Source organism: Abramis brama, assembly GCF_963993115.1.
Source record: "Abramis brama genome assembly, chromosome: 5".
NCBI classification, from domain to species: Eukaryota; Metazoa; Chordata; class Actinopteri; order Cypriniformes; family Leuciscidae; genus Abramis; species Abramis brama.
Window position 1 is genome coordinate 36,133,764 of NC_139967.1, and position 25,836 is coordinate 36,159,599.

At 36.8% G+C, this 25,836-nt stretch overlaps 1 protein-coding gene across 2 annotated transcripts in view; it reads right to left on the reverse strand.

The window, feature by feature from the left end:
• abr (ABR activator of RhoGEF and GTPase) overlaps nt 1-25,836 on the reverse strand; it is a 296,797-nt gene that overhangs the window by 221,207 nt on the left and 49,754 nt on the right. The window lies entirely within an intron of this gene.

Here is a 25,836-nt window from a genome sequence, read left to right on the forward strand (position 1 = left end):
AAATTGTTTTCCTAAATTGATCATTTCACAGTGTCTACTGTGTCTCACTTGGAATAAATTCAGATAGTATGCAATGAAAGTCAAAATATCCATAGTCCTGACCAGGTCACGTAAAGGCATCCCCATGTATGTGTGTTACCAGAGAACAAAGCTGTTTTAAACATACTAGAGACAAAAGGTCACAGTCATAATATTATACATTTGTGATGAGATCTGATATTTTCAGGCCCACAGTGTTGCAGCACCGGAAGCGCTCCAAGCATCATAATTACACTGAGTGATGCAATGTCATGGGGAACTTGGAATTTGGAGGGCTTTTAATTAGAGAGATTTAATTATCCTGATTACAGGAGTACAAAACACACCAGGCAATCAAGGGGTAAATGTCAGTTAACATATTAAGCTTGTGACATCAGCCTGAGGTGAAAAACCAAGAACCGACCAAACTCTAGTTAGTTGTAGACAAAATGTAGACATTGTTCAGAAGTAGCAGTGCTTTAAATGTGTGTCATTCAGCGGAAAAAAATAGCTCAACTTGTAGGAAAAAATCTGGTTTGAATTCAGCATGTCATGTCACATTTTATTAAAACCTCTTTCCCCATGAGTTCCTGTGCTTTTTTTTTTTCTCCATTCTGTGACTTGATGGAGCTTTGGTGTCTTGCCACTGTCACCTTTGGCTTTTGGCTTGCTTAGTTGGGGACACTTAAAATTCAACATTATAATTGATCTGCCTGCATTGACACCATTATACCATTATTGACACCGTTTTCTCCAGAGTGGCTATATATAAATTGACTCAATAACTTTTTTTACAACAAAAATGAACCATCACTGAACTTACTTAAGCTGGACAATGACACTATTTTCTACTAGATATGCTGTACAGCAAAAACAAGCCCTGTTGCATTATTTTCCTGTTATCACTGTAAAGCTGCTTTGATCTGTTTTGTAAAAAGCGCTCTATAAATAAAGGTGACTTGACTTGCTCTCGCTACTTTACCATGGCAAAAGCCCAACAAAAATGTAAAACAGTACAAAGCAAAGCAAACAAAACAAAGAATTTGGCAAAGAGAAACATGAGACAAAGCAAAGCCAAGAAAACAAAAAACCCAAAGCAAAAAAAAAAACCTAAACCCAAACCAAATCCCAGTTTTAGACAATGTAGGTGAGTGGCTAGGTGACTTGGTGAGCTGATCCTTCCTCAAAGGACTAGTTTCAATGCAGGTTAAAACTTGAATTCACCTAATGAACAGCCTCAACTGAGTGTTTATACGAGTACTGGAAGAACCTGTAGTGCTTGACTTTACTATTCACTTTTGTACTTCCTTAAAAAAAACTGGAAGGAAAAAATGAAAAGAGAAAGAGAGAAGGGAAAAACAAATGGGCATGTTACATAACACCTGCATAAAACACTTGTCAGCAATGCTCCTCAGTGCGGTCATCCGTCAATGCCGATCGGTCATTACAGACAGACCTCGGAGAACTCCACTGATGATGTAAGATACACAGGTCACGACCCGGATATGTCTTTTTAACCTTCTTAAATTCCATCAGGTTTAAAAAGACATTTCAAGCAGTGTTAGGTCAAGAAAACACACAAAAAACAAGCAAACTGATTGCCACTTATTTTGCAAAGTGGATCCGTACTGATTTAGAAGGATACAGTTCAAGTCAATGAACAGCACTGGTTTGAAAATGAGCCACGGGTCTCGCTTTTTTTCTTCATGCGAAATAGACTCAAATAATTTAGTCGATTTTTGTCATTCGAAACTGTTAAGTGTCTACTTTTGTGTACACTCACAATAAAAACAAAATGTTTTTCATAAAATAAAGAAAACAAACATGATGCACGTTCTGCTGTCTCTGTCTCAGTGAAGTCCATTCTGAAATGCATCTGAAAATGAACTGTAACTCAGCGAATACTTGCCACACAGTCTTTAGAAAACTTGAAGTGTCTACTTTTAAATGAAGTAATTCATATCAAAAATAAATATTCTGTTTATGTAATCCGTATGAAACCAACGCAAGGTTCAGTTTCTCAAGTCTTGCTCATTATTTCTAATGTGACCACATCCACACGCTGCGCAGTCTTTGACACGCAAATTGTCCATGTGTGAGGCATGCAAACCTGTAAACTTCCCCATTACCTCAGCAAACAAAGCATCAGCTTCATCATTCCTTTCATCGAGTTTGGAAGGCGCGCTGTGAGGAATAAGCTTACATTTACATTCACTTACATTCACAAGGAATTTACTTACATTAGTTAACGTGTTATTGTTGCATAAACTTAACATTGTACTAGTTGAATTGCCAGACTAAAATGTGTGAAATCGACGGAAACATGTTGAAATATGAAATATAGACAGGTAGGCAACATTTCAATGCTAAATAAATATACATGTACGACACGAGGATGTTTTTATGCTCTATAATAAACAGTACGATATAAAAGTAGTATGAGTGTTTACACTGTAAGATGATTAATATTAGAATGTTTAGACCAGTGTTTACTGTGAAATACTGTGTTCGTGGATATCTGCTCAAACGTAGATGTTTATAATGTGAAACATAATAAACAATGTTACATAGGAGTGCGTTTACATGCACCCTCATGATGCGATAATAATGGGATTTTTTTTATTTTTTATATTGTGATTAATCTTTAATGATTTATAGTTATAGGCCGCCTGCATTTTTCCCAAAAAATAAACGTTAAGGGGTCACTGGCTGACAGCTCTTCCACAGGCGGCATTTAATACGGTCATGAATTTCATCCAAAATTTCAAAATATCATCCGGTGAACCCAGTGTAATGGATAGTTTGCAATTCTAATAAGAGTGAATACATCTTCACACAGTTCACCCAGGGGAAATTCAGGGATGTTTTAGTGTGTGCTATGAAGGCTGTGAGTGTCTTTCTGACAGTAGCTGTACACAAACACAGAACTTGGAATTTTTCATGTGCAGGCAAAGTGATTGTGTTTAAATCGTCTCTTATTTGCTATGGTGAAGAACACATTAAATCAACGTCGCCTGCATACAATTTTTTTTTAACTGAAAAGAATACATTTTGCTTAGCTATAAAATCTTGTTTCATATCAGCTTGGTACAAAACACAGACATGTCAATCAATCTCTGTCAGTCTGAGAGATGAGGGAGCAGTGGATGGATGTAGACCCGCACACAGACCTACTTGAACAGAGTCAATCAAACTGCAGAAACGTCCAAACCCCCTGTTATTTGTGCTTCCTGGAGCTCCTTAAAGCACAAGTTGCGTAACCAAAAATATTCAACGCTCAATCATTCCACTCTCAAAAAACAAGGCATAACTTACTGACAGAAATGTGGATGTACTATCTGCACACAAAAGCTATTTAAAGTCAACAGAAGTGCTAAATTTAAATGTATTCAAATGTACATCTCATGATTAAAACATGACTATACTGTATCAGCAATGAAAAGACAGTGTTTGCTTGTGTATGTGTTCATGACAGAGAAAGCGAGAAAGATCAAAATCTCAAAATATTAAAAGGAGGTGGGAGAAAAACTAGATTTGCATTTCCAGAAGGAAATATCAGATCTCGCAAGGCAGCAGAATAAATGTTTAAGTTTGAGTTTTAGGCTCTGTTGCTGCATAAATAAAATAACACATCAGAGCTGCTTTACCAATAAAGAAGAAGGAGATGATGAAGAAGACGACAAAGAACGAAAAGGTGAGGGTGAATAAGAAGAGGAAGAAGTAGAGGAAGAATGCAAATGTGAAGAAGAATTAGAAGAAGAATGAGAAGGTGAAGAAGGTGAAGAAGAAGAAAGAAGAATGAGGTGACGATGAAAAAGAATGAGATGGTCCTAATTTCTTCTATTTCGAACTTAAACCATACATTTTTTTCATGAGAAACCCACATGAATGCCTTAAAGCATCTGTTTTGGTGATCAGCGCTTCTCATGACAAGTATGGGATAGGGATGCTCCGATCGATCAGCTGCAGATCGGTCTCGGCCGATAATCAGATTCTATGACTTGATTGGTGTTTGACCAATCAAGTGCCCCAATTCATGTTTGAGTGTCCGATTGCTCTCTACTCATCGTCACTACCCACCATACCCAAGATCCAGTTTCCATTGGTTGAACTTTCAAATGGCGTTGGAAAACACTGCGTTATGATCGCTACTCAATCGAATACCGGAAGTCCTATAGTTTTAGCCAAGCTGCATGTCATTCATTCATTCATTTATTTTATTTACAAAGCACAATTAAAACAACGTAATGTTGACCAATTTGCTGTACAGTCACACAATAAAATTACATAAATAAAATGTACTTTCAGACAAAATGTCTATTCCTGATCAGCTTCATCTCCTCAGCATCCCAGATAGCTTAGAAGAACTCGATATTGCGACAGAAACTTTTAACTCTCTCTTTTCCAGCACTTTAAACACAGTTGCTCCGTTGCGCTTAATCCTCTGAGGTCGGCAAACGCGCGGGCGCGTTTTGCTGGATTTTCTCCACATTGTAGCACTATAAACTTAAATTACTCCGTCATTTATGGTCATACAGAAAAAAGAAATATAAAAAAAGAATCTGTGATATTTCTACTTTTGTATGTGTCCACTTACAATCAGATCAAAACATTGTGCTTTTGTAAAATAAAGAAAATAAACAGGGTGTGCGTTCTGCCTCCCCGTCGCGGTGAACTTTTTTTTCTTGAGCACGTCTATAAACTGAAACAAAACTCAGCAAATACTTGCCATAGCCATAGCTCATAAATGTGTGACAAGTATTTGCTGAGTTTTGTTTCAGTTTATAGACGTGCTCAAGAAAAAAAAGTTCACCGCGACGAAGAGGCAGAACGCACACCCTGTTTATTTTCTTTATTTTACAAAAGCACAATGTTTTGATCTGATTGTCATACCTTTATAAACATTTAAGTGTGTACTTTTAAATGATCGGATTCAAAACGACAACAAATATTCTCTGTTTAAGTAATTTGTATAAAACCAACAAGATGTCCAGCTTCTCAAACGCTTGCTCATTATATTTAATTTGGCCACGCCCACTCGCGCAAAAGAGATTCACATGCAAATCTCCACATGGAACGCGAACTCGCCCATTACCTCAACAACAAAACACCAAAACACTTCACTTCACTTTTCGTCGAGTTTGAAAGACGCGCCTGAGCTTACATTGGATTTACATCAGAAGAAGAACGCGATTTGAAGACAAGAAAGATGTAAGGTAAGAAATTCTTACATATTAGTTTGTTATTGTTGCATAAATGTCACATTGCAGTTGAACTGTTGCTAGATATATGGGGAATATTATAATATTTAGACCCGTGTTTACTGTTACTGTGTTTGTGGATATCTGCTCAAACGTAGATATGTATATGGTAACCATAATGTTTTATATTTGAGCGCGATCGCGGTTGAATGTATCATATTTTGGATCGCGATCGCGTTTGAATGTATCATATTTTGCAGCGCGATCGCGTTTGAATGTATCATATTTTGCAGCGCGATCGCGTTTGAATGTATCATATTTTGGATCGCGATCGCATTTGAAAAGCAAAACGCACCAAACGGCTTCATGTTTTTACTATTATCTCATTTCATATCATCATAAATATAAATCAATATCATGATAAATCAATATATTTTTCTCTAGCTTAGTTGTTACTGAAATCTTTTGGAAGATTTATATTGCTATAGGTTATTGTTATTATTATTTTATCCAGCACTGCGCATAGCTTATGCCTACAAGGCACAACAAACCTGGTGTTCATTATATTATATATTGTTGGAAACATTTGTGTGTGTGTGTGTGTGTGTGTGTATTCTGTGAATTTTAAAAAGCAATTTTAACCAGAAAAATCTAATATTTATTTCCAAAATCGTGCAGGCCTTTCTCTTGATATCAGTATGTTCTTTTTTTTTCAGGGCCCAGATGCCACTGAGTCCTGCCGACTTCAACATTCACAGGAGTCTCTGTAAATGAACATGGTAAAGTGAAAATCAAACACCTTGGAAATGAAAGGTATGTACAATGTTTTTAGGAATGGCACAAAGGTGTGGCACAAATGGCACATTGTTTTCAATAAGTGCTTTTTTGGCATTTGTTGTGTATCTTTGGATTATGTTGTGTTGTAAATAAATCCAAACAATTTAAAAGCCATTCTTTTTTAAATCTCCTCATTTACAGTATTGTGCAAGGTTGCTCAGAATGACAGGGCCTGATAGCTCCTAATAGGGCCGTTAGGGGAGGGTCTTTGTCTTTCTCAGGTGTGAAAAGCTCACATATTAATGACCTCCGCATAGAGCTTTCTCACACAAAACCTGTCGTAAAAATTTTAAATCAATATATTGTCTTATCTGAATGAGCAGTCAGGGTGATTTTCACATAGTTTTAGAGCAAATATTCTAGGCTACGTCATACAATTTTAATCAGTATGGGAAGAAATAATCAGTATGGGTTTCATGGCCTTATTTCAGTGAGAATTTTTTTTTGTATTTTCACAAACCACGCATAAATGTCATTATCTCAAAACTACAAACTTTTACATACATGCTGCTGATATATTATTGTAGCAGAGTTTGTGCTGAATACAGTGTAATCAGACTTTAGCCATGAAAATGTCACAAGTAACAGAAATAACCAGAAATGTCAGAGCATGTCAGAACACCTCCAGGACCCAGAAAACAGCTCAGACCTCAGAGGGTTAAAGAAGATTAAAGAACGCCAACGCCGAGGTACAAGCACACTCAGGCCCTTAAGATAACAGCCAGAAAAATGGAGCGTAACTGGAAGAAAACAAAACTAGAGGTATTTCGCATTTTATGGAAAGAGAGCTCGATTGCATACAGAGAGGCCTTAAAAGCTGCTAGATCTGCTTATTTTTCAACCCTATTAGAAGAAAATAAACAAAACCCCAGGTATTTATTTGAAACAGTGGCTAAACTAACGAAAAATAAAGCTTCAAGCCCAGAAGTTTCCAAGCAGCACAGCAGTAATGACTTTATGAACTTCTTCACTTATAAGATTGATAATATCAGGAAGAAAAATATAACCATGCAACCGTCTACTACAGTATATCATCAGGGAGTGCACTGTAGTCTCCCTAAGGAAAAATTCTATTCATGCATTACTATAGGAGAGGAAGAATTTTCTAAACTCGTTAAATCATCTAAATCGACAACATGCATGTTAAACCCTATACCGACTAAGCTACTGAAAGAGATGCTTCCAGAGGTCAGTGGTCACAGATCCTCTTCTTAATATCATTAATTCATCTTTGTCATTAGGATACGTACCAAAAACTTTTAAGCTGGCTATGATTAAACCGCTTGTTAAAAAAACACAACTTGATCCTACAGAATTAGTTAATTACAGGCCGATCTCGAATCTACCTTTTATGTCAAAGATACTAGAAAAGGCAGTATCTTCACAACTATGTTACTTTTAGAAAGAAATGATATCTGCAAGGATTTTCAATCAGGATTTAGACCGTACCATAGTACTGAGACAGCTCTCATTAGAGTCACAAATGATTTGCTCTTATCATCCGATCGTGGTTGTATCTCTCTATTAGTATTACTCGATCTTAGTGCTGCATTTGACACTATCGACCACAACATTCTTTTAAATAGACTCGAAAATTATGTTGGCATTAGTGGAATTGCATTAGCATGGTTTAAATCATACTTATCTGACCGTTATCAGTTTGTAGCAGTAAATGAAGAGATGTCTTATCGATCACAAGTTCAGTATGGTGTACCACAAGGCTCAGTACTAGGACCGTTGCTGTTCACTCTGTACATGCTACCCTTGGATATCATTAGGAAGCATGGAATTAGTTTTCACTGTTATGCTGATTATACACAGCTCTATATTTCTTCACACCCTGACGAAACTTACCGATTCACAAAATTAACAGATTAAAATTTAAAAACTTCCTCACGTAATAACCTAAAATACTGTCAAAAACTTGATGGCTGCTCAGTCAAGTCTCTGTCGTCGGTTAGGAACCTGGGTGTGCTCTTTGAAACCAATCTTTCATTTGAAAGTCACGTGTCTAGTATCTGTAAAACCGCATTTTTTTTCATCTTAAAAATATATCTAAATGACGTCATATGCTCTCAATGAAAAATGCAGAACAATTAGTTCATGCGTTCATGACATCAAGGCTAGATTATTGTAATGCTATTATGGGTGGTTGCACTGCACGCTTAAGAAACAAACTACAGCTGGTCCAAAATGCAGAAGCTAGAGTTCTTACCAGAACCAGGAAGTATGACCATATTAGCCTGGTTCAGTCAACACTGCATTGGCTCCCTATTAAACATTGTATACATTTTAAAATATTGCTGATCACTTACAAAGCACTAAATGGTTTAGCTCCCCAGTACCTGAACGAGCTCTTAACACATTATAGTCCTTCACGTCTATTGCGATCTCAAAATTCCGGCCAGTTGATAATACCTAGAATATCAAAATCGACTGCTGGCGGTAGATCCTTTTCCTATTTAGCACCAAAACTTTGGAACAATCATTGTCCGGGAAGCAGACACACTCTGTCAGTTCAAATCTAGACTAAAAACACATCTCTTTGACTTAGCAAATATATGTGTTATACACATAACACATTATAGACTTCTTTAATTCAATGTTAAGCTGCATGGTTTAGGTCAGCCGGAACAGGGAACACTCTCCATAAATCCTGATGCACTTGTTACATCATAAGAAGGATGGCGTCTACACTAACATTAGTCTCTTTGTTTATCCGAGGTTTACCACAGCCCGCTGGATCCAGGCCATATCCAGATCTGATGAAGGACCTGTGCCTGGACACGATGACAACGCAGTCCTGAAGTGTCAACCAGTCCCTCCCGTTTACTGAAGTCAGCCAGATGCCCGCCGTATCCAGATCAGATGGTGGACCTGCACCTGGACCCATCCATGACGCATCCCTGAAGTACCAGCCTCATCAGCCCTGTGAAGGCCTCATCGACACGACAGCCATCGGCACTGATCCTCAACAAACTCATCTCCATACCGGCGTGATGACTCTGACTTCCAACCAGATGGGATTGAATAAATATTCAAAATAAATGTTCTGAATGTTCTGCCCACGACTGAGCCTGGGTTCCTCCCAAGGTTATTTTCTCCATTCTGTCACCTGATGGAGTTTTGGTTCCTTGCCACTGTTGCCTTGGCTTTTGGCTTGCTTAGTTGGGGACATTAAATATTCAACAATATTATTGATCTGCCTTACTTAAGGTGGACGATGACGCAATTTTCTTCTAGAAACAAACTTTGTTGTATTATTTTCATGTTATCACTGTGAAGCTGCTGTGATACAATCTGTATTTTAAAAAGCGCTAAATAAATAAAGGTGACTTTGACTTGACACTGTTTTACAGCTGGAGCGTTCTTGGATTTGATTGATTTCTCAGATTGACAGGTCTTGATTTACAGAATAGGAGCGCGCAGCTGAAACAGAGCTGGAAGATCATCACCCATCAACCAGGATCTTTTTACTTGTTACTTATTCTAGGTAATTAGAAATATTTTTATGCTTTGTGGCATTTACATGTAAAACACTTGTTTGGCGAAGTTTTTGGAATTTGGATAAAAAGGCTACCATGGTTCCAAATGCCATAACTTTTGATTGCTTTGAGATATCAACACTAAATTTGGCCCTGATCCAGTTGACATGATTGTGAACAAGCCCAAACTTGATTTTATGACCTGTCATTAACACTTTCTAATAGTATTGTCAAAAATATCAATATTTCGATACGTATTGATAATGAAATCTCTGAAACGATTCCTATACTCCTTTTCCATGGTGGCCGAGAGAGCTCAACACGTTGCAACTGAAGACAACACATGAAAATAGAAAAAACACCAGGAAATGAAGAAAACATATTCATCAGTTTGACAACACATGCTGCAAATACTCACATCACAGCCAAATACAGAAACGCGCTGCAAATAGCATAAAGCTCAACGCGCTGCAACTGAAGAAAACAAATGCAAATAGAAAAAAACAAATTAAGAAAACAGCTTCATCAGTTTAACAGCACGTGAGCTGCAAATACTCACAACAAAACCAAATAGGCCTACAGAAATGCCCTGTAAATAGCACTAATATACTTGCTGCTGCCTTTTATGTTAATCAAAGAACAAAAGACAAAAACAAAAACAAAAATGCTATTTTTTATTTCCTATGTCTCTTTATTCTATTGTATTTATTTGTGCTATCATTTGCAATTTGTTTATTTGTTCTTATTTTATTACTGACGGTTTACTTTAGTTCAAAGTTTAAAATAAACCCTTTCTGTGCTGTGTGTAAGATATTGCACCAAAATGCTCAAAAATATATAAATAATAATAAAATAATAATCAAAATATCTACATAGCAGTTTTCCCTGTGGTATCGAATATCAATATTTTTCAAGGTATCATATCGAATTTAAAAATTCCAGTATTGTGATAACATTACTTTCTAACAGTCATCATGTCAAGCATGAACAATAACAAAATGCATCAATAAATTTCATCACTTTTTCTGGGGTTTTCTCAGCAGTGTTGAAACATAAGAACAACATTATCAAAATCTGTTTTCTTCAAAATTTGAAAGGTTTTCTATCAAAAGAGACCATGTACTTGATGATATTTTTTATGTTTGTTTGTTTGTTTGAGGTATTATTTTTAGGTATGCTCAACAGAGAGCTGACATAAGACTTATATAAAGCTTGAATGATCGGGAGGTAAGAGAAGAGAGAGGAGAACCCCTGCGTTGAGAGCACTCCACATTGCTGCTCTCAGATCCTCCCCACCCCTCCATCCTCCTCTCTTCCTCTTGACTGGCCTGAATCATTCATCATGCCCCGGTGGAGTAAAGACAGACCGGAGGTCCAATTGGCTGAGCCATGTGGTGTGTGGTCTGTAATGCTGTGCTCTGATTGGTTAACAATCTGAGGGCAGAGTTAAGAGGCCCTCAGTTACCAGCTGGGAAGGGCAGGGCATGACTTCAGCCATGACAACACACACACACACGCACACACAAGCTCCTTGGTGGACAAAGAACCAAAAGGCAGAGTGTATGAGCCAGGGCTGAGTGACCTCAGAGATCTAATCAGTGATCAATCTCAGAACTGCACAAATAACAGCCACTTCGAGTCTTTTCAGTCAAAAATTATTTTACCTTCCATTTATACTTTCAAAATTTTATTTAATCCATTTCCATTGGGACTACCGGTACATGAATAATTTTCATTGATGTTCATTTAAAATTGCATAAACTGGGCAGGGATTTGCTGTTCTCAGTATGCTTTATATAGGACAGTATTGAGAGAGTGAATATTGAAATGAATGTGTTTTTATATTGTATGTGTTCGTTCTTGTATGCGTTTATTTTGTATGTGTTCATGAAACAAGTTCATGTTTAATGGTCAGTAATTGAACTGGATGATATGATGATAAATATCGTGGATAGGGCTGCATGCTTTTATGGATGAATATTAATGCTAAATGTGTTTGAAACAAAAAATCTTGTTGAATTGCAGTAATTGAAAAAAATATGCATTGCATTAACCCTGCTTACATTTTAATGCACTATATTTTAATGGGGCTGAAATTCAACATAGTCGTATATTTAAGCTGTGAATATTTCAATTAAAAATATTTCACACACAATTTCATTATCCATATTCACCTAGGCATGTGCCGGTATAAAATTTTCATGCTGCGATTAATTGATTGAGCTTTTATCACGGTATACGGTATTATCACGATATTTTAATTGCCCAAGAGAAATGGATGGATTGGGGGGGGATGTAAAAAAACAACTTGCATCACAATAGGTGTAATTGTGATTGTCAAAACATTTGGTAACTAAACAGAATTGTATTAAGTTTAGTTACAACATGTTACAATGTTTGCATGGTACAATGACTGGTAGGCTACTGTTTGTATTATTGCTTAACACAATTTTCAAGATTTCAATTCAATTCTTGGATTTGATTTCAATGTTGATTCAATATTGACTCATTTGGATAAATATTAGGTAGGCTACAGTACATAGCTTACATGTAAATTTTTCTGAAGAAAAAATACATCTCACATAATGCTGTAAACATACAGAGAGCCCTATCAGGTGGTATTATTAAAGGTTAAAAATATCAAATGAAATTAAATATAATGCAGTTTTCATTATAATAACAATTATGTAATGACAAGTAAAAATATAAGAAATATGTAATATAGTGCACATATTTAGCAAAATACTCCTCTCTATATTTTTTCTAGTCAACTAACATGCTATGGTCATTAAATGGCTTTCCTGAGGTAAATGTAACGTTCTGTGACATAATTGTTGTCCTGCAGTTTTATTGACCTCTTTCCGTGGCTGAAAAACACTGATTGATCGATATTATGTATGAGGCATATATACCTTTCGGTAAGTTGTACTGTATCTTTAAATAAAAAGTAACAGACGATCAGTTTACTTGAACTGATGCGCTACAGCGATCTGTCACGTCACATTTACAAGTGCCAAAACTTTTATTGTCTGAATTTCGTAATAAAATGGACAGAACCTGAGAGCTGAGAATTTTTTTCATATCAAAAGTAACCTGCTCTGTCTAGTCTGTCGGTGTCAGTGTCTTCTTTGCTCCGCGATTTTTCTCTGCGTGAGAAAATGGATGTGTGGCGTGAGAGTGTGCGAAAAGTGTCAATTGCGTGAGTCTCACGCTGAATGCATAGAGTTGGTAGCCCTGCTTTTAGAAGGGGGATAAATCGACGGCAGCGCTCCTCCTTCCGCCATGCTTCTTCTCCATGTGAGGACTGTTTACATTAGACTAGAGTGCGCACTTCGCCGCATGCACACAGTGCTTCATGTGGGGATTGTTTACATCAGAGTGCGCACGTGTTTTGCGCAGCATATACACCAGGGTTCACCAATCTCGGTCCTGGAGGGCCGCTGTCCTGCAGAGTTTAGCTCCAACCCCAATTAAACACACCTGAACCAGCTAATCAAGGTCTCACTAGGCATACTAGAAACTTTCAAACAGGTGTGTTGGAGCTGGTTGGAGCTAAACTCTGCAGGGACAGCGGCCCTCCAGGACCGAGATTGGTGAACCCTGATATACACAGTGTTTTTTAAAGGTCCCATGACATGAAATTTTCACTTTCTGAGGTTTTTTAACATTAATATGAGTTCCCCTAGCCTGTATATGGTCCCCAAGTTTCTAGAAATTTTAATCGGTGTAAATCGAGCTTTTGCTATCTTTCTCTGTCTTTGAGAAAATGGAAGCTCAAACGGACTGATCTTGAATCTCCTCATGACGTTATAAGGAGAAATGTTACCTCCCCTTTCTCTGCTTTGTTTCTCAGAGAATATTTCCCACCAATGAGAAAATGAGCTAGGAAGTAGGAACGCGTGCGCGCGATTTTAGTTTGTCCACGAGAGATATCATGGCTTTTGAGCGAGCGAAGCATATGCAAGCGCACTCATAATGTAAGACACGCCGGCGCGACCACAACATTGCCCAACATCAAATGGCAAACGTAATGCAAGCGGAACGAAACTGCTCGTTATTGTGTGGTTGAAGGACCGTTTATCAGTTTGGACCAGTGCAGCGAGAGCCGATCGTGATCATATGACACTGTTACTACACAGCGCTAATAAGAGATCCAGTAAAGAAAGCATTTGAATTCGCCACAGAAGTAATAACATCGCTGCGAGATCTAGTGAGAAACATTCACATTTCTCCATTATTAACGGATCAAACAGCGCTGATGTGGAAAACTGGAAGAAACATTGTGCCATGAATGAACTATCCAGTGTCCACAGATCTGCAACATTCACCATGGATTTACTGTAACGTTAGTAACACTAACTGCAACCATGGAAGTTTGGCAGGAATAGTAGGCTATAACGTTAATGCCTTCAAGTAACATTACGTCGGTTTTATTTTGACATTATGAATACAATTGCTGCCCTCAAATGTTAATCTGAACTAAAATAAACCTTTGTTTATAACTACTATAATATTACATTTCATTTTTTCCAAGGAGCGGTTTTGTTTTATATGCTCCTAAGAAGAGTCAATTATAGCTCTAGAATTGCTCAAAGTAAAAAAATATCATACTTTATGATGTTAGTGCAACATGTGTTGTGTAACACACATACAAGGTCTAAACATGCGACAAACTGATAATCAGTAGGCTACAGAATATCTCATTGTTATTATATATCCAAAAGAAAACTGTTTTGATCAACTCCCAAAAGTTAGAAGTTAAGTGCACTGAAATACCATTCTAATTACTAGTAAAAGTAATACCTTTACAAGAAGCCTATTGCCTATTTCAGGGTTTTTCCTGGCTCAAAATGAGGCGGAGGTGGTAAAATCATAATAATGTATTTTAATAATAAGATAATTAAATGTGTATTTTTTTGTAGATCATCATAAAGCCTAATGCCCACATTTTTTTGTTGGTGGAGCTCGGTATCTCTAGGGGGGTCCGGGGGCATGCCCCCCCCGGAAGAAAATTTTGTAAATTTTAAAAATAAATTCATTAATCTGGTGCACTTTGAGTCACCCGAATCCACTATTAAAAATAAATAATCCACCCACAAACCGCCTATATTCTTTGATTTAGCTATCTGCATCTGATCATCACATTACAATTATTCAAATTCTCAGTATTAAGCATATGGTAACATATCACACTGAAGTAGGCTGATTTAAAATGAACATTTATTTAAAATAATAGTTCTTCTTTTGGAAAAATTAAATTTCCTTAATAGCCTAAACAGAGGCTTTACTCCCTTCAAGCTTAAATTGACAATGTTTCATTACATCACTGTTTGAAAACACTCAGAATAATTTTTTGTACCTTTATAAAGGGCATTTTCCCCTAATTTTATTAAATGTATGCTCCATCTTTCATTTCAAATTCTTAAATTTGATAAATATATTCAATTAAAATAATTAGACACTAGGCTGTTACCAATAAAATTAAATAATTTACATTGAAAAATTATAACTGTATTAAATTAGATTATTTTAAATATTTTTGAATATACAAATTAGGAATGTTGAAAAGAATGATACTTTATGAAACTAGCGTTTTGTCATTCAACATTGACACTTGCTTGAGAAGTTGAAGTCGTTCTCTATCTCCGTTGCTTCTAGCCACGGTGGTTAAAAATGGTACGGTCCACAATAGGGGTGTCTGAAATTGCTTTACATTAAAATGTTCCTACAGTGAAAATAGGAGTTGACTTGTATTGTAACTGTAATTTTCGTAAAAAATTAAAATTATCTGACCCCCCCAAAACTGATATTTCTGTCCCTTTGGGGGACTAATTCGAACTATGGTCAAACTGAAATGCTTGAACGACTGCGTGTCTTCGTGCCATTGCAATATATCCAACATAAACATGCATGGCACCGTTGCCGCAAGATGGTCAAGGCCACACCCACCCTCCACCTTGCGCCGCCTTTCTCCTCCTCATTAGCATTTAAAGTTACAGACACCGAAACGGCCCGTCTGAAGGAAGCTCATTCTGGGACTGGCTTGTAGTGACTATAATCCTGCACCGAGGCTGAATTTTTGGAAAGAGATTTCAGATACAGTACTAGGGACCACTTAGGCCAGGGGTCACCAAACTTTTTTCTCTGGGGGCCACATTATCGTTCCTGACTGTGATTGGGGGGCCGGGGCCGGGGCCGGGTCAGCTATATAACATAGAATTGTATGACCCAGACCAAAATGACCACCAGCAGGCCTCATTGTGTAGTAGAGATTACTAGCCTGGCACAGCCATCCCCACTACTATATCCACACTACTATATCAACACTTGATTCCTGGAACATATTTGTTTATCTTTACTAGTGGTTTGCAAAAGTTGTAATCGAGTCTTCACACTTTGTTTTAATTAAAGTTATTCTTCACAAATAATCATTGGTCCACTGTTTTTTGAAAACTCTGCACTCTCTATTAGGGGTGGAACGGTACACAGAAGTCACGGTTCGGTTCATACCAGACATCACGGTTCGGTACGAGTTCGGTAAAATGGAGGGAAAAGCAAAACAAAAATGCAGAAGGCTTGTGCATGTCTCAGGCTGGACCACCAAAAGAAAAATAAATGTCTTAAGCCTTGTATTTTTTTAAATAAGTTTTATTAATAAAGTAAAGGCATAGAACCATATTTGTAGTGCACTGACAATAGTTTTATATAATTAGTTTATTAATTCAATTAATAAAAATACCTTGATATGTTTGGTAATTGTACCTGAATGAATTTATTTGAATGAAAATTAATCTGCTACATTTCAGATTAATATATTTGTTTTCCTTAAAAATTTAATTAACAGTAACTTAAACACTTTGCAGTTTGAATGATGTCCTGCATAAACTAAATGACGGAGTATGTTTTTATTTTTCCACTGTTCGATCGCGGGCGCGCCTCACACACTCACTCACACACACACACACACACACACACAAATAAGTAAACACTTTACGACTTTTCGATCGCGCCCACACCTCTCTCTCTCAACATATTCCAGCATTGCAATCTTTACATCGCAGCCTGCTTCAGAGCTAAGGCGGAGCTACAGATTAGGTGTCCCTAAAGAATCCACGTATAACAGTAGCTCCGCATTACATTAATTAAATTGCACGCGAGTTTTATTTATTTTTATACCGTGTATTCTCTGTGTAAATGTATGCACCAAACCGTGACGCCCGTACCATGACATACCGTCCATGACGACTTTTGGGGATTGCCTCATAGGGCCGGTTCAAGTAGTGGGGGGCAGAGGGGCTGGGGGGCCAGTCAAAGGGGGGTGGCGGGCCTGAGTCGGAGTTTGGTGACCCATGACTTAGGCCTATATTAAAAGCCTACAAAAAGTAGCATGTCATGGGACCTTTAAGCGGTTGATGGAAAATAAGCTAATGCGCGTTCTAAAAATCTAAATTCTGATCTATTATTTTTCACGGTATTTTGAAGTGCCTGCGAATAACAATATTGTGCATATTCATTACTGCAATTTATTGCATTACCGAATACCGGCACGTCTATATTCACCTTTCAGATTTCACTTCTGAAATATTTGGTCTGTTTAAAAATACAACCTATTATATTCAACAGGCAATTTTCGGTCCATTTTATTTAACTTTACAAATTTGCTTCCACAAATTCAGTGGTTCAAATTCGACCGAAAATTCAACACTGCACATCCAGGAACTGCAGGAATACCAGTAGAGGTGCCCATGTATGATCTCCATCTGCTGGTACTCCGTTCTCCATCTGCTGGTACTCCGTTCACCAGCAGGTGGTAGGGGTGGGAATCTCTAGGCACCTCACGATTCGATTCGATTACGATTCAGAGGGTAATGATTATCGATTATTAACGATTTAAAAAATAAATAAAATCTATTTACTTACTTGGTACTTTTAAAGCAAAGTATTTATGATGACCCATAATGAACTTACTTCCATCTTCCTATATTAATTTTATTAATAAAACAAATGGAAGTGATTTGGCAAGTCAACTGTAAGGTTACATTTGCCAGCATATGTCCCAACCAAAGAACCAACAGGAAAATAAATGTGTGCCTGTACTAGCAGCGTTCTTGTAGTAAATTAATACAAACTTCAGCATAATCTGAATCTCTGGCATTTAATAATAGACTTCTAACCAACATCCTCCTGTTATTTCCAATGAGCAATATAATCCTTCAGACAAAAAACATTTTGCTGTAGCAAAATCACAAACAGTTTTCGTTAAAAAATATAGAATTATGTACCAGCAGCTCTCATATAATGCTTGTGGATTTACGCATATTCTGAATAATTAGTAACATACAAAGCCGCTCTTATACACAACTAAATAATAAAGAGTTATGACTTGAAATGTTTGCTGTATACCACAATCAAAAACAGCTTATACAAAAAAAGTGAATGAACATCTGCAGAGAGCATAGTCAAAATGTAACTTTTCTGTGACTGGCATTGCACATATTGCAGGGCAGTATAACGTACGTAAAACAAACAGATCGGTTTACAGTATATTGATGTGAAAACTAAACCATACAGAAAGCAGCTCTCATACAAAAAATACTAAATAGGTAACGTATTTAAATACTAATAGGCAACGTATTAGTATCAATACTAATTGGGTTTCGGTTCTTACAATTGATTGGTTGGGTCCTTACATGCGCTTCGTGAGGCACACTAGCACACACACGCAAGGTCTCTCGCTCCCTCTCTCTACACGTTCTTTCCCCGGTAGACGTAGAATCCACAGCTAGATCAATGAGAAACCCTATGATTACAACGACCATCATTTTAAGTGTCACACAGGTCTGAAATTATCGTACATTATAGGATTTTTTCCATTATTGATCGTACATCGTACAGAGGTCAAAATTATCGTACAAATACGATAATTATCGTACATCTGGCAACACTGTGCGCGTCTCTGTTATGTGCACGCCACAGACTGTCCGCGCACTGCACGTCCGCTTTAGATTTCCGCCTTTTGCGTTCCATCAATATTGCGTTATTAGAGAAACAAAAAATATTATTTTTTTTAGAAAATCGATTTTTGACATTTGTGAATCGATTCAGGAATCGTCCACGTCCGCATCGCGATGCATCTAAGAATCGATTTTTCCCCCACCCCTAGCAGGTGGTGCATGTGCGTGCACAAAGACCAGAGCAACGGGTAGAGAGGCTCATTTATTCACAAAAACTGATTTACAGAAATGGAGCAAGCGGTAAATATATGTGATGATTATTAGGGCCAGTATGCGGAAAGGCTGATAAAGACACAAAGGTTATGTTTGCGTTTAATTAAATGTCTTCACGGTCACTTTCCCTATACCGTGAACTAGATTATAATGTTATTCCCCTATGCTGATGTACAGATCAAACATTACATCTGAGGTAGACATATATTTCTCTCGGTTGTTTAGTTTCCTTAACTTTATATCACTATCACTGTGATAATCAACCATTATCACTGTGCTGCAGTAGTGGGGGTTCCCTCAATATGTCAAGTATCTAAATGGATTAATACAGAGATATCAAATACCAAACTTGCACCCTTGTGGATGTAGGCTATATTAAATTGGCTACAGCCAAGCAGATGGACTCAGAATATGAAAATAGCGGGCAAAGTTTCATGCTAAGTGTTTCCCAGTGACATACTGGCATAAAGTTGGCTTGACATTGGACTTTCGATATTCGCAAATTTGTGAACCGTCTCTAAAGTTACATTGGTATACACGTTTCTAACTTCAATAGCATTTGAAGAGAATGACATACAATCATAAAACCAACTGTAGTGTTCAGGTAGGTATCAGGCATAATGCACAGTGCACCTTTTAGAATCTTGATATTTAATAAAATAAATTGTCAAATCATGTGTAAATATAAGAAATAAGTATTTTACTTCCTGTAAACACAAAATATACCATACTTTAAAGCTCTATAGCATTTGAAGAGAATGACTTATAGTCATAAAACCAACTGTAAAGTGTTCATGTAGCTGTCAGGTAGGATGCACAACTTTTAGATTGTTAATATATATTAAAATAAATATGAGCTCATGCGGTAGAGAAAAAATAGCAATATTTACACATGATTTGACAGTTTATTTTGCATTAAAATGCAAGCACGGTTAATGCAATGCATATTTTTTTCAATCAGTGCAATTCAACATGCTTTTTTGTTTCAAACACATTTGGCATTAATATTCTTCCATATGCTTTTTTTCCCCAGAAAGAACATTAAATATGCCTGTTGTTGTATCATTTTCCATTTTTAAATATAATTCAAATGGATTTAACCATTATCATATTCAATATCTCATATCACATTATTTAAGTTAATCGCATATTGCATTTTTCTTTAATATTGTGCAGAATCTTGATTTTGCATTAGAAAAAGAAACATCCATGAATGAATGAGAAGGATGTTAATAATTATAAAAGCCATAATAAATGTATTTATTTCAGAGCTTTATCCTGAGGTACAGTAAAGATTATATAGATATCTTTGTGTTGTGCATAGACTTAAATTATATTTTTGGGGGGTAGGCCTAACTGATATCAAGCTTAACATAGTTTTCCATGGATTCATGTGTTCCCAGAAACCAAACAGGTGCTGGATCTGTTGCACTCGCTAAACCCATTTAAAGCAGGACAGGACCTGAGCAAGAGACTCAAAGGGAAGTACACCACTATCAAATCACTGCAGCATTATGTAAGAGCAACTGTCTCCACTAACCTCTGAATAGCTCTTAGATTGTTGTATCATCTCTCTCTCTGTCTTAGAGGCCCAAAACATTAATTGTTTATGAATAATTAATTAAACAGGTCAGGGAGGTAATGTCACGAAACTGCTCCAAGACACGGACGTGAGATCCAAATGCAGCTTTATTTTAAGGCGTAATCCAAGCACAGGAAGGCAGTCCAAACAAACAAACAAACAAACAAACAAAACAGGCAGGGGTCAGAGGCAAAAGAGTAATCCAGGGAACAGGGCAAGAAATCCAAAAACCAAGAGACATGAAACCAGGGAGAATGCTCGGAATTGCAGTGTGACACTAAAACAAAACTTAGCAGTGAGTGAACATGGAATAAATAGGCTGAAACTAACAAGGTAATGAGATACAGGTGAATGCAATCAGTGATGATGAGTCCGGGCAGTGAGTTCTGGGAAATGTAGTTTGTGAATGAAACATGATAGTCTGGTGTGGAGTGCCCTCTGGTGGCTCTCAAGGGCACTCCAGCTGGTGACCGTTACAGGTAAAAGTATCATTAAAGTAGTCCATACATTTTGTGTGCTACATTCCAAGTCTTCAAGCAATATGGAAGCTAATTTAGAAAATATTTTACCACTATTCAGAGACACTACTGCACACAGAACCCATGTGTAAAGGCCCCGAAATAAAATAACGAACTGGTGTGACGTCATTTCGATATATAATAATATAATTTTCCACAATAAAATTATGACAAAAGTTTGATACGTGTTCGATATACTGTTTATGCACTAAGTAATTAATGCTGAGCATTGCATGTTGTACTGGTGCCAGATGTTTTTATTAATGAACATAAATTTGTTTCTGCATCTTTATATCTATCTATAGCTGTTCTCTTGTACTGCATTTTTGGGGAATGTTTACTGCAAACTTATTTATTTACCTGAAGAGCTTAACTGAAGATCTCATCAGGGCAGCAAGAGGGACACCTCTGTGCACACCAGTGCCACTGATCTCAAACATCATACATGAATGCCTCTCTTAAAAAACTGTTTGGCTGGAAATGGTGTGTCTTGTTCTTCTGCAGAACGAGTGAGCATAAGAGCAACTCCCTCCCAGCTTCAACAATCCACTTTACAGCTCTACATAAAACCCAGGAAAGCCATTTCTTATAAAGACTTTACTGCACACAGGCATCCATGAAAACGGAGCTTAAACAAAATGAAGGCAGACGTGGCCAAAGTACACAGACTAAACACTGAGACAGTGCTGTTTTCAAATGTTCTCAACATTAATAATAAGAAATGTTCCTTGAGCACCAGATCAGCATAACTGACACATTCTGAAGGATCATGTGACACTGAAGACTGGAGTAATGGCTGCTGGAAATTTAGCTTTTCCACCACAGGAATAAATTGCATATTAAAATATATTAAAACAGAAAATAGTTATAGTCTCTGAAATGTCTCATGTCTTTGAAATGTTACTGTAATAAAATGAATAGCCTACTGTAATAAAATTAATACGGTTATATTTTATCTGTTTCATGTCAAGCCTATAAAAAACTCGGCTTAAATACACATTTTTATACCCTTGACCCCTGCGCACCTTTTAAACTTCTGTCAAGAGCCTCTCCAGTCTGGAGGATTACAGACTCTAGTGCTCGTCAAACATCTGACATCCATCCTTAGTACTGCACTTGACTAGATGCTTTGGTAAATGGCACTAGCACAGTATGTGCACTTTCTTATAAGCTGGTTTGCTGAGAAAACATAAATGTCAATGTACTGATGTCCCTCCTGTAGTAGTAGATATGTTCCCACTCTCTTTCTCTCTCTCTCATGTAACAGAGCTAGTCTAATGCTCATGCAGTCACGAGAGCAGCTATGCTCAATAGATCTGTGTGCCTCTGAAACAAATTTGCTAAAGGCGAAGTAAAATGCCTAACTGAAATTTGGTCGGACAAACATATTGTCCAAAACACATAAATACCAAAAAAAAGCTTGATTCATGCTCAAAATGATAAAGTAATATAACGACAGCTACAAAGAAAGCCACAATAAGCCTGCAAAGCTGTTGTTTACCCATTCTGACAGATGAGTGATATCATGAGGCGCGGAATCTCGAAAGTTTACTCGCATGTGACTTGCATTGACAAACAATATGAAAATGCCCTAAAGGCTGATAAAGATGGCTATATAGTGCATCTTACTCAGATTATTATATGGGCTTGAATGATACCTAAAAGTATGTGTATTTTTTACAAGAGGTGTTACTAAACAAATTGCCCGCCAAGTGATAAAACTGAAGAAAAAATTGAAGGGGCCTGAGCCAAATCCAATGACCAGAATATCTTAGAGACTTAAAAGGACAGTTCACCCAAAAATGTTAATTCTGTCATTTACTCACCATCATGTTGTTCTAAACCTATATGCATTTTTTCTTCTGCTGAACACAAAAGAAAATATTTTTGAAGAATTTTGATTAGAGGTCGACATACTGATTGGTTTTAGAGAGTTTTATTTGACGCATGTGACTGTACGCTGCACAGAGCGGGACACTTCAGATGTGGATTTAAAACAGTCAAGTTAAAGAAATGGTATATAGTACATGTTTTCATATCAATTTTAAGTAATTCATTTGTTGACTCAATGCTGCACTAGTGGAAAACAGCAGTTTGTTTCGCAACAAGGGTGAGAGGACGCTAACATAAGTACCTCAAGCAGTTAAAACAATGTGACAGAATGTGAATGTGTGTGTAAAAATACACGCAAGTCTGACCCAAATGTGTGCATTAATTTATATCCAGCTGGTCACTTTCATGCATTCGTTAGCCAGCAAAGTTGTATATTTATTATATAAATATATTATATTTATATTTTATATATAAATATATTGTATATTTATATTTTATTGTATATTGTATGTGTGTGTGTGTGTGTGTGTGTGTGTGTGTGTGTGTGTTGAGTCTGACACAAAACAGGACTTCAAAAAGAGATGCAGATTTACAGGAAGTGACAGGAGGAGGGATCATCTCAGTGAGGGAGAATAATCCCACGAGACGCATGTTCTACCAGCCGAATTCAGTCTAACAAAGAGAGTTTGACCACAGCTGCTGGATCTGAATACACACACACACTTCACATCAATGTCTGACTAAGTTTACTGCCTCTCAACCACTCTGAAAAGAGGAAACCATGACAACAGAGCAGTAGAGCAGGCAGGAGATGATATCAGCGAGGCAACTGGAGAAAATGCTGTGAGGAGGTGGAAGAGAGATCCAGAGATTAACTGAATATATGGCTTTAATAACCAGATTGAATCCATTTACATTCCAGAGACTGAAATGAATAGATAAACAAACTGATGAAGAGAGTTTTATGTTTTCGGAAGAAAAAATGCTAGCAAAGTGAATCCTCCATTCGCATGTTATGAAAACATCAAATACAATATATACCACTGTTAATGTAATCTCACTAATATTGATATTAGCCCCTACGGAGAGATCACGTCATTTGAAATGTACATCTTTTATTAAGCAAAAAGCTTTTTATGTTTAATAACACCCATAAATGATTTATTGGCTGTACTATAAGGCCGTACCTTCAGCACTGAACAAAAAAGGTTCAAGGAACAATGAAAACAGTATCAGTCAAAAGCTAACTCAGAAACGCTGTTATTGTTATAGAAGCGGTTAATGAGGCTTGTTACTTTGTCAATGAATTTGTTAGAGACTGAACAGAAAATATCTACATATCAGGGGCTGAAATGTCTCAGAGAGAAAGGGAGATTTTAAGAGAACAAAAGAGCAAGAGAGCACTATTTGAATTAGGTGAAGTGTGCTTAAAGCATGACCAGAAAAATGTATTTGCTTTACCAAAGTAGAGAAAAATAAGTTAAAAAAGTAGAGAAAAATAAGTGAAATAGAGTAAAATAACAAAAATGCAAATGGAATAAATAGAATTTGTTTTATATTCACAAGAGGAAAAAAACAATAGTATTAAATGAAACAAAACAAAACAAGGAATAAAGCACAAAAGCAAATGATATTTCATATTTATTAAAATATAATTTAAAAAGAAATTAGTGCTGGGCAACAAATAATTACGCTAAATCGCATCCAAAATAAAAGTTTTTGTTTACATAATATATGTGTGTGCGCTGTGTATAATTATTTTGTATATATAAATACACACACATGCAAGTATATATTTAAGAAAAATGTGTTATTTATATATAAAATATTTATATATAATATAAATTATGTATAAATATACATATACAGTATATACATGCAAATATTTCTTAAATATATACATGCATATATGTGTGTATTTATATACACAAAATAATTATACACAGTATACACAAAAGTGCAGAGTAAAGGTCCTTGCACACTGAGTCTGAAATTTTCAAATAAGTTTTTTCGTATTCGTTATTCGGTGGCTCTGAATTGTCAAGACACCTCTCAAAATGCTTGCTATGGATGCGAAAAACGCAGAAAATCGATCCAAATGTTTTTATGACGGATGAAGGTTTCGGAGTCAGTGTGTAAATTTGATTGACACAACGTGAGGTCGTATTTATTTTTTAACGTGCAAAGATTTCGGACGACAGTGTATCAAAAGGTCCGATTTTGGACCTTAAATCAAAAGTAATAAAGCTAAAAAAAAATGAAAAAAGGTATGTCAATAATTATAATAATCTATTTAGTATAATTGCAATAATCAGTGTTTTACCTCTACTATGGTTTTCAAAACATGCAGATTTTATAATTTTAATTTTATATAACAAATCATTCATGGTAAATAAAAGTTCACTCAGTCCTGAAGCATATGAGCACTGACATGGTAATACTGAGTTGCCCAAACAACACACAAACACACACACACACACACACACACACAAACAAACATGTGAGAGTGTAAATAGGGGAGGATGAGGGGTGAAACTAATAACATCTTGTTTTGATTGCCCCTTTTTTCCGAATTGACAATTAAAAAAATTATCACACAGAACAACAAACACCATCATTCATGCACAAACGCCTACACATCTCATATAATTTAGTGTGAAATGATGGGGTGGGGGGTGTTTGTGGAGGATTAGTCTTTTCCTGGTTAACTGCTCAATGCATTCTCCTTAGTGAATGAAACAAGCTCTCCCTCACCAGACACCCATCCCCCCCCCCCCCCTCCCTCCCTTCCTTCCACTCCCTTCCCTCTCTCTCTAGTGTGATCTGCGCGTTTCTGCCAGTCTTTCCTCCATTTAACGTTCTCTGAAAGCCCTTTATGTAACTCAACCTTACAGTCGGAGCAAATGAACGGCAGACTATACAACCACAACAAGTGCATCTCCTCAGCCTAGCATTACCCACAAACCCCTGCTGACAGCTTCTGCCTACATGACTTCCACCCAGAGATAAGGAGCCCATCAACACAACATTTGAATATTCATGAGAATGTACTTTGGGTCTCACACAAACAAATTTGGAATAAAATCACTGTTCACCATGAAAATTTTGTATATTTTTAATAAGTGCATGGAAATG